This window comes from Microtus pennsylvanicus, chromosome 2 (assembly GCF_037038515.1).
Source record: "Microtus pennsylvanicus isolate mMicPen1 chromosome 2, mMicPen1.hap1, whole genome shotgun sequence".
NCBI classification, from domain to species: domain Eukaryota; kingdom Metazoa; phylum Chordata; class Mammalia; order Rodentia; family Cricetidae; genus Microtus; species Microtus pennsylvanicus.
In genome coordinates this window covers 22,730,451-22,740,940 of record NC_134580.1, presented here as the reverse complement: position 1 = coordinate 22,740,940, position 10,490 = coordinate 22,730,451, and the positions used below count along the sequence as shown (strand labels likewise).

Genomic DNA, 10,490 nt, shown 5'->3' with positions numbered 1-10,490 from the left:
AGCCATGAACGTGATTTTAGTAGTAATTTTTATAGCTTTAATATTTTGAATATACCAGGGATTTTACAGGTGTCAAATATTTTGCTTGTGTAACCTTGGCTTTTCTCACAATTATATTGGAGCTGATATCCTGGTTTGGCCAGACCAAGGCTTACAATTTAGGTGAGTTTCTGTATTTAGTGGCCTACTAAGAGCCAAAAACCACATTTTCTGCAGCACACGGTGTATCCCTATTAAAGGGTGCTGTTTCAAATGGGGTAAACGGGAGCAAAAGGACTTAGGGGACAAATGTGAATTCTACATCCTTTTGTCTTAGCAGTTTATCTTTAATAAATAATTAAGCCTTAGTTCTCGTTTAGAATTAGTCACAAATTTATAAGACAACAATTAAATAGGCTGATCTCAGTCTGCTGTATTTAGTAAATCCATGGCTTCACTGCTTTGACATGAACATAAAGGATCACATTTGCACTGGGAAGTTGCCACGGTGGACGCAGGTGCCTGCCCACTGTCTGAGTCTGGGGACTCACGCGTGATCATCAGAACCTCTAAAGAGGTGGAAGAAGAGAACCGACTATACAAAGTTGTTCTTTAATATCCACATACACAACACAGACCCTCCCTCTCTCTTCCTCCCTCCCTTTCTCCCTTCACTTCCCCTCTATTGCTCTATCTCTGTCTCTCTCTTTCACACAGTTTTAAAAAAAGATAACAACAGCTCTTCTTCCTGTAAGCGGCCAGAGGTGACCCGTGAAGATGGTTCGCTACTCTCTTGACCCAGAAAACCCTACAAAATCATGCAAATCGAGACCATCAAAACTTCGGGTTCACTGTAAGAACACCCGTGAAACGGCCCAGGCCATCAAGGGGATCCATATCCGGAAAGCCACCAAGTATCTGAAAGATGTCACTTTGAAGAAGCAATGTGTGCCGTTTCGACGCTACAATGGTGGAGTTGGTAGGTGCGTCCAGGCCAAACACTGGGGCTAGACACAGGGTCGGTGGCCAAAAAAGAGTGCAGAATTTTTGCTGCATATGCTTAAAAATACAGAGAGCAATGCTGAACTGAAGGGTTTAGATGTAGACTCTCTGGTCATTGAGCACATCCAGGTGAACACAGCACATAAGATGTGCCGACGAATTTACAGAGTTCACGTCCGGATTAACCCGTACATGAGCTCCCCCTGCCACATTGAGATGATACTCACTGAAAAAAAAAAAAACAGATTGTTCCAAAGTCAGAAAAGGAGGTTGCACAGAAGAAAAAGATATCCCAGAAGAAATTGAAGAAACAAAAACTTCTGGCACAGGAATAAATTCAACATGAAATAAATGCAGATAAAAGTAAAAAAAAAAGATAACAACATATTTAATTAATTTATGTTAACTGAAAGAATGAGTGCACATCAAGAAGTCCAATTAAAGTTAATATTGCATCAATAATGTCATGCAATTTATGGCTATGTTTTTTGCATTTTAAATGTAAATAAAAACAAGAATTTTTAATTATATAAAATTGTTCTTTTTAAATGTGATTCTAGGAGGCATGGACTTAACCACTCTATAAAGAAATTTGAAAAATTGACTCCCAAATGAAGGAACAAGTTTAAATGATACAATTAGCAGATCGTTAATTTCAATTTCTTCCCAAGAAAGGATTCTAGGTCTTTTTTTCCCCACCCCCCACCCCACCCCCATGCTCCCACTTTTGCCTGGCAATCTTGTCTGCTTCCAGTTTCCAGGGGGATCTATTTTTGTTTTTCTTTGGCTTCACCTTATTACTTAGCTTCTCTAGGATGGTGAACTATAGGCTCAATGTTTTGTTGTTGTTGTTGTTGTTGTTTATGGCTTAATTCACTAATGAGTGAGTATATACCGTATTCATATGTTTGGGTCTGGGGTATCTCTCTCAGAATAGTGTTTTCTATTTCCATCCATTTTAGTGATAGCAAAATCCATTGTAATGCAAAGGCTAGGTAGGTATAGGTATTAGAATCCAAAGGTCAAATCATATTTTCATTTTGCTTACTTTGTGGCTCATGGAGAATAATGTCTTTCTATGCTATTAGTGGTCTCTTATCTGCTGTCATAGTTTTCCACCTAGTGATGGTGTCATTTATTTTCATGCTTGATGCATGAGTTTGGGACTCCAGGCAAATATGAAACACAGACATTTCTGCAGACAGTACCTGGTACCATAACAGAGATGGTTCAAAAATTCTCAATGTTTTCTGTCTCTCTTGTTAAACACATAAAGCAGTTCTTCTAAAATAACCCCAGATAATTTCTGCTTTCTCTGACTTCCCTTAAATCTTCTCTAGGTTGGTTAAGCTGATATGTTTTTCCCTCCTAGGGAAAAGACTAGAAAGCTGCTGGTGTTTGTGGGCCTTGCAGCCTCTGGATTGAATGAGAAGCTGTTCCATCTGCCAGAGCTTTAGAGTAAGCACAAAGGCTCGGAAGGAGCGAGGTGATGGTTCAGTTAGACCGAGCAGCTACTGTGCTCTCTGTCCATCACCAGCACCGATAAGGGAAGTGATCTGGACTCCTGGCATGCCGCTCTCCGGACTGAGGGTGGGTGCTATTCTGCTGGCTGCATCAGCCGGGGCTGCGATTTCAATCTACGCTTAACTTTTTATCTACCCCTCTCTGCCTGTGCCAGCTTCCCCAGTGTTTCTCGACATCACATTAACTCCCCTCCCAGTACAATAATCGACTCCAATCTGCTCTTATCACGGAAATAGAAGAGGTAAAGTGCCTGTGATAGGATCCAAATCAAATCACTTTCACTTCAGCCGGCTTTTGCTGTGAAGCCAAGGATTCCCCGGGGAGATTCAATACAGAGAAACACCTGTAGACACAGGCTGAGGCCCAGAGAGGAGATGGAACAAGACAGGCTCTGCTTGCCTGTAGTATGTCCTTAGCTACAAGATGGTCACCTCAGGAATAATGACCTCAGGCACGCCCTGATAAACTTGTGACTCAAAGCCAACCCAAGGTCTGCCTCTCCGGCACTTCACCCCTCCCAAAGCCATGTGGAATCAGTTTGCCATGCACAGCACCAGGAAGACGACTTTCTTTTCTTCCCTAAGGTATCTGCTGGGAGCTGCTTTCGTGATTTTCTACTTATTTTTGAGCATTCTAGCCTCAAAGAAAAACTTACTCATATGTATTACTAACTCTTAAGAAATAAAAGAAAAGCCAAAACCAAAAAAACATCCATTAGTTCTTTGAGAGTTTGTACAACATGCTTTGATCCTGTTCACCCTCTTCCAACTCTTCCCAGGTCCCTCCTCCCCAGCGTTGTGCTTTGTTCTTTTTAAATCCTGAAGATCCATCTGTGCTGCCCAATACTGTAGGTGTGGTCTTCCACTGGAGAACCATCAATTTACCAAGAGCTACACTCTTGGAGAAAGCTTTTTTTTTCGTCCCCAAGTAGTTAACAATTTCTACTAGTGCCATGGTTGGCAGGATTCCATTCCCAACGCTCCTCTCCATGCTGGAATTTGGTCCGACTTGGGCTTGCCCAGCTTTTGTGTTCCTCCTTGAAGGTGGCTCTGAACACCCATTACCACCCACCCTTAATCTCATTTATTATGACCCGATTCCATTTGAGGCCCCACTCACTGTACTCAGTGTGAGGGAAGCTAATCAAGCTTAAACTCACAGCACATTTGGCATGACTATTCCTTGCAAGAACACATTTGGTTAAACCTTGTTCTCATAGAACACGTGTCTGTCATCATAGTTGAGTTGCTATTTAATAAAAAAATAAATAAAAAGAGTAAAAACTTATAGTTCATAACCAAACTCAACTGATTGGTAAAGAATGGGAAGAAAGATGCTTTTCACAGGATAAAATTTTATAACAATATCAAATTTGTAGTTTTCTCTTTTTAACTCAAATCTTGCTGTAGCTAAAAGCTGAGAAGAGTATTCCCTAAGATGCCTGTATTCTGCAGTGAAGGACTTTCAGAGTTCGGGATAACCCTGTCATGAGTCCCGATGACGCGGGTAGCTCATACCCAATACCATCGCTGACTTTTATTTCTCAAGTAGGTGGTATAAGCCACATCATTTTACAGTAATTGCTCAGCCATCTTTTCACATGTGACTAATCAGAACCAAGGGATCTGGTAAAGGCTAAACCAAAAGGCAAGGCTTCTTGGTGTGACTGCTTTGTGAATAAGTGTCTGTCCTTTGCTGTAGATTTTTCGCTGTAGATCAATTCCCTTTCTGTTACATATTTGGGGATTAATTCCCTAGTTCAGAACAGTTTCCCACTGCCAGGCCTGTTCCTCTCCCCTATGTAAATGCAGAGATTTGCCTTCCTGCAATTATCTTTATAAGCAGGCTGGGGATTGGCTGGTTGGTTTGTTTGTTTTTTTTTCAAGACAGGGTTTCTCTATAGCTTTGGAGCCTGATCTGGAACTAGCTCTTTTAGAGCAGGCTGGCCTCGAACTCACAGAGATCTGCCTGCCTCTGCCTCTCGAGTGCTGGGATTAAAGGTGTGTTCCACCACCACCTGGTAGAATTGCTGGTTTTAAGGATATATATTACTGAGAACATTTGCAATCGGCAGAACTAAGAATGATGTACAACTAAGAACAAGGTGGAACAAGAAAGGAGCAATGAAAGTGATGGATTGAAGAGAGAAGAATAAAGAACTATGAATAGACAGAACCTGTTGTGGGTAGACTTATTTACCCTCAGATTTTTAGCCCCCCTTTTGCTATTCATGCAGTCATTAATTGAACCCTGAATGGAGATCTCAAAGACTGAAACTTTTAAGGCCCCCTGTAAGTAGGCATACAAATAGGCATAAAGGGGACTTTGGGGACTGCTACTCTTCATAAAGTGACTTTGAAGTGAGGAGGCTGTTTCTATTCATTAGTTCAAGAAGGTGGCTCTAGGACTGGAGAGATGGCTCGTCATTTCCTAGCACTGGCTGCTCTTCCAGAGGATCTGAGTTCAGTTCCTAGCACCCACACAGCAGCTTACAACCATCTGTACATTTCAGGAGATCTGACACATCTTCTTCTGGCCTCTGTATGGACCAGGCATGTGTGTGGTATACATACATACATGAAGGCAAATGCTCATACACATAAAATAAAATATTATTATTATAAACATCTGTTCTAAGGCTATTACCTAAAGACAATAAGTGCTAATGAAAAAGGAAGACTAGAGTTTTGGTTCCTAGTTGGAAGTCAGCTAATCGGATTTCTTGAGCTTCCTTTGAACAACCTATACAGAGAAAGATAGAATTAGACGGAGATGCGGGACTTGTAGACTTCCATGTGTGTCCTGGGAAGCAGCATGCTGCTGTCTTCTGTGATAGATGCTAAGAACTGACGGCAGAGAAAAAAATGGAGCTGTTGTTTCACTCTGGGGACTTAAAAGAAGCCAGGGTTTCTCTAACCACCATCCTGAGTTCATGGACGCTAAGCAGTGGACATGCCGTGTCTTCAAAGAGGGGTGAATGTAGGGAATCAGGAAAGGTCTACACAGGCCAAGCACTTTTTCACCTTCTTTGGATCTAAAAGTTGCCAGATATGTATACTTCTAGCAAAGGACAAATTACAGTGAGGTTTACTGACCAATATTGTCCAATTTTTTTGATTCCTAATTTGTCAAGCTCTGCCGAGTCTAAGGATAGAATTTCTTCATGGTAGCAATGGGCATCAGGTTATCTGACTTCGTACACATCTGATTGATAATTGTGATCTTGGGAAGCTTTGGTTTACTATGCCCCAGTTTCTCCATCTGTTCTTTAAGGATAACAAAATGTTATATTGTTTAGTGGAGTGGAAATGAACAGCATTGGAACCTCAGGTATTGTTCTCTTCCAACAGAGACCATTTGCTGTGCCCCATTCATGCATTCAGTCACAGCCTGTCAATCATTTCATATCGTACTGCACCTTGAATGTATAGCCCACAAGTTAAGACTCTATAGACACCCTTCCCAACCTATTTGAGGTAACTGAACCTCCTGTCTAGACTCCCAACCACTGGCTCAGCCCCTGGTTCTAACCAAATATTTGGCACTGTCATTTTCTTACTTTAGATCAATGATTCTCAAAGATCAGAATACTTAAGCCCTGTTTGGAGGAGCTTCTAAAAATAGATAGATTCACATTTTACCAACAGAAATTTAATTTCAATGTGTCTGGGACAGAGCTGCAGGGTGTGGTCTACAGATCATTCTTTTATGAATGAGAAGGGTTGGAACATTCTATTGGTGGAGCTCATTCATCTTGCAGCACCCACCTGCATACTGACAATAGTCTAAAATTACCAAATATTTATTGGACATCTACTATACAACAGCTACTTTATTAGCATTATAAGCATATAATTGTAAATAAGATAGTATCCCCTATGTAGTAGAAAGAATAATGAGCAAACAACACATAGAACAGTTCTGCCTTCTGAATTTTCTCTTTTCTCCCTGTTGCCTAGCTCATCCACATGCACCACGTTTCCTGCCTCAACCTTCTCAACAAGCTCATTTACCTAGTCTCTCTCTCAGCATGGTGCTTTCTTCTTGGACCAGTTGTAGTTGCTATTTGACACGGCTTGCCCCCATTTGTCTGTCTTTTCTCCACAATGGCTGGCTGCTTCTCCGTCCAGTTTGCCCAAGTGCTGTTTACTTATTTACCTTTGTATTTGAAGCATCAAGCGTTTAAGAGTTACAGCTTGACAGGATGAACATAGGACAGGATAGGATCTATGATAGCAAATGAAGCCAGAAGCATGCAAGAAACAGACAGATGACATCCAGTCCTAGAAAGTTAGGAGATCTGAAGACTGAACAAAAGTATGCTCCGTGGGAATGGGTGGGTGGTGAGTGCATCAAGAGTGAGTTAGTAAGTGGCTTGGTTGATGGAGTATGCAGTTGCTATAGTCATGGAGCTAATAACTGAGTGCATTGTCGTAAGAATATTACTTAGGGAGAGCACAGAGTGCCTAGTTTGACAAATATAAAAGGGGCCAAGGTCAGATGTTTTTATTCCGTATTCTACCAGGAAACTCTCAATGCATCCAAAATGCTTAAATGCATAGTAAACTCTCAATGCAACCAAAGCTTTCAAGTGAATAGTGATCTTTACAAACATCGTTATTTTCTTACTCAAAATGAAAATGTGTTCAAGAATTTGGTCACTAGTCTTACATGGTAAAAGATAGCCCACATTTCAAGAGTGTCAGAATGTAAGATTAATTATGGCTTTCTAAAGCTTGTCTCCTTTATGAATTCTGAAAGACACATGCAAAACATTGACCAAGCATTTCTCTCCTACCTTTTCCTAGTAGCTCCTGGTAAAATAACACTTCATATCCAGAATTAGAAATGTAGAATACATAGATAGTGAGAAAAACATTGGGCAATGATTTCTACCTCTTGTTTACAATCCAATGGAAGGTAAGGAGGGATTCGATCTATGTTTATGACTTCCTCCTCTCTAGCTTCTAAATTTTTGATCTATCACCCTTGCCATGCGTCACCTCCCATCCGTGTAGGGAGCAGGAAGGAGACAGTGATGTGGTGGGAGGAGACCATGTATGGAGTTCACTGATGGATGGTACCTCTGCAATTCCTTCCCAGTGAGCACTCTGGAGTGGCCACGTGTGAAGGATTCTGGGTGAACTCAGACTTTGTGCCAAGTACCTGTTATGCTTTCTGGGCATTGAAGAGTCAGGATTTCCTTCTTGGAGCTCACAGTCTAGTGTAGAGAGACTCACACATAGCTGCTGTCTTTTACACTGGACCTGACCACATATGTAACTTACTCTGAGCTGAATTACTCTCAATGATGCATTTTATGTGCTCTTCACAGTGTTTTAATAAGACCTCAAATTCATCTGGTCCATTAAATTTTTTCCATGAAGATTTGGAGCTTTGGGTTCTCTTAAAGTATCATAAATTTTGTCTGTTTTGAGCAAAGCACCTTTTTAAAGGCAAAAGTTGGCTCATAAGAGGGACAATTGAAACAGCCCCTTTTAGATGCGGTAAACCCCATAGTACTGTCTCTCAGGGAGTAACCTGCCCAATTCCTGCAGACTCATGCACTTATTACTGCAGTCCTGCCCACCAGCAGCTGCTAACACCATCCTGCAGCAGATCCCCAGGTGACAGCGCTCTTGGTCCTCTCACCAAGGAAATGGAAAGGCCGGCCTGTCCCTCTCCAAGGTACTACAAGTTCTTCCCTGGGACCAGCCAGTGTTTTTCCAGTTCTTAAGTGCCTGACCCCTGCTTGTCGGTCAGAGCTCCTGGGGTAGCTAGCTTGACCTTCACCTGAGTGAGACAACCTTGCGAAAAGTGCTTTAAGACAGAAAAGGACTTGTATTATATCCCACAAAAGGAAAATTGCATTTCTAGATGATACCTCAGGTAGGTAATGCTGGATATTGTTCTCAGAATAAGCAAGGTCTACCTCTTCAAGAATGTTTATCCTTCACCTAGAATGATGAGGCCCGTGGGTCCTATAATTTCACCATTATGAAAGACATCCAAATGAATATCCACAAAACAAAATTAGAAACCTATTATTTACTGGGCAACAATGCTACATCCTTGTTATCCATGCAAGAAAGGACTTACAACAGCGTGAGGAAATATGAAGATATTCTCTTAGCATTTGGAATTGAGTCTGGAAACATCAGTGAATTAGTTAATCAATTAAGAGTCAACTACTGAATATTTTCCATAATAATCATCACTCGTAAACAATGACATTTCTGGAATCAAGATGATAACGGCAATAAAAATGCTCACAAATCTTAGCATATCTTCTCTCCAGGCACCTTTCCTGGCTGGTGTTTTCCTGAACTGAAGACAGTCTAACTCAGACAGCGTGTTTCATTTTTGCACATAAACCTTTGACAGAAGCATTTGTACTCCACTGTGTTCAGCCAGTTCCCATCAGGCCCCTGGTTTTGATCTATGGGATTTCTTATCTGTGGCCTACATAAAATCAATGAAACCCTCCCTTTCATCTCTGGGAACCTTGCCCTGTGAATCTCTGGCTTGGCCTTAACTCCTTTTTAGACGATGGCTGTCCCTTCCATTGGTTCCTGGGAGGGTTCTTTGCTCCTTGGTGAACCGGGTCCTTTATCCATTCCTACAAAAGAACCCCACAGATGTCATTTCCCATTTGTCAAGCCTAAACCACATAATCTTTTTAGCATGGGATAGTTTATGATGTCATCTTGGGGCTTTCTTTTTACCATCTTTAATTAATCTCTGAAATTGTATAGTAAATGAATTATACGATCAAGAAACTTTGGGGAAACCTTGAGCTGGGTGGGGGAACAAATACAAACAAATTCCTTCTTCATCTCTGTCTCATAATGGGGAATGTTTAATGAATGAACCATGGCAGTTAACTTCATTGTCTGAATTAACTCTATAATTTTAGAACTTAGGGCACTTATATTTTAAATTTAGTCACTTAGCTTAAAAGACTGAAATCATTGAGTTGGGTCTTTCAGGATGCTGTAGGAAAGCATAAACACCACTTACTGTTACTGTAAGATACTGTCTTGGTGGCAGAAGAGGAAAGGAGTTGAAAAACAATTATTCTTGCCTTTGGGCAATAGTTTCATTTTTCTGGTAGTCAATATTTAATCTAACTACTCATTAAAACATAATTAATACCTCCTGATGTTTCCTGGAAGAATATGTAATTTATTCTAAATGAAGAAGTAATTTTAAAATATGTATTTCATGGAAAGCCACAAAAGTTGAAATGAATCCTATATTTGAGAGCTTAAAATTGGTTCTCCTTTAAAAAGCCTAGTAATGTGTTCTGGGTATTATGTTGACTTCTTAAAACATTAAGACTACATTAAAAAAAAAACAAAATCTTTAAGCTCAACTTCTTTATCAGATAAATTGTTTATTCATTCTGACCTGGAAGTAAGAAACAAATGGTATTTCTTGTAATCCCTGTGCATGTAATATGTTTCTCCTTGAGTTCCCTCTGTGCCAACTGCTATAGGAAGCTTACACAAAGCATTTTGGTGAAATGACTTTGAACACTTATAAGACTGACATGAGTACACCAATAGTAAGTGCTAGCAACTTAGAATCAACCAGCTCACGCCAGAAGTGCATATCATTAAAAAGACTATAAACGCTGAATTTCTAGAAGATTCTATTTGGCTGCTTGTGTCTTTGTTGAGGTTGTTTTCATGATTTATTTAATTAATTAACAAGAATTTCATATGAAGCTTTAACTGAAAGTAGAAGTTTCTGGTCAAGTTTCTGACTTCTAAACATAAAGAATGGAAAGCAAATGTTGGCAACTCATAAAGTAACCATGCAGCATTAATAGATCTATAATAAGCAAGGACCAGTTTAATATACTAACTCTATAAAGGTTATTTAAGCTAAGGAGTAAGTTGATGTCATGGTTTGTTTGGTTAGAAAGGGCCTCTTTGCTTAGCTCCATTGCAATTTAAGTATCTACAAGACTGTGTATTATT

At 40.3% G+C, this 10,490-nt stretch overlaps 1 pseudogene; it reads left to right on the top strand.

The window, feature by feature from the left end:
- The first annotated feature begins 729 nt into the window (after positions 1–729).
- On the top strand, positions 730–1,316 carry LOC142844730 (large ribosomal subunit protein uL22-like; annotated as a pseudogene).
- Positions 1,317–10,490: the final 9,174 nt, after the last annotated feature.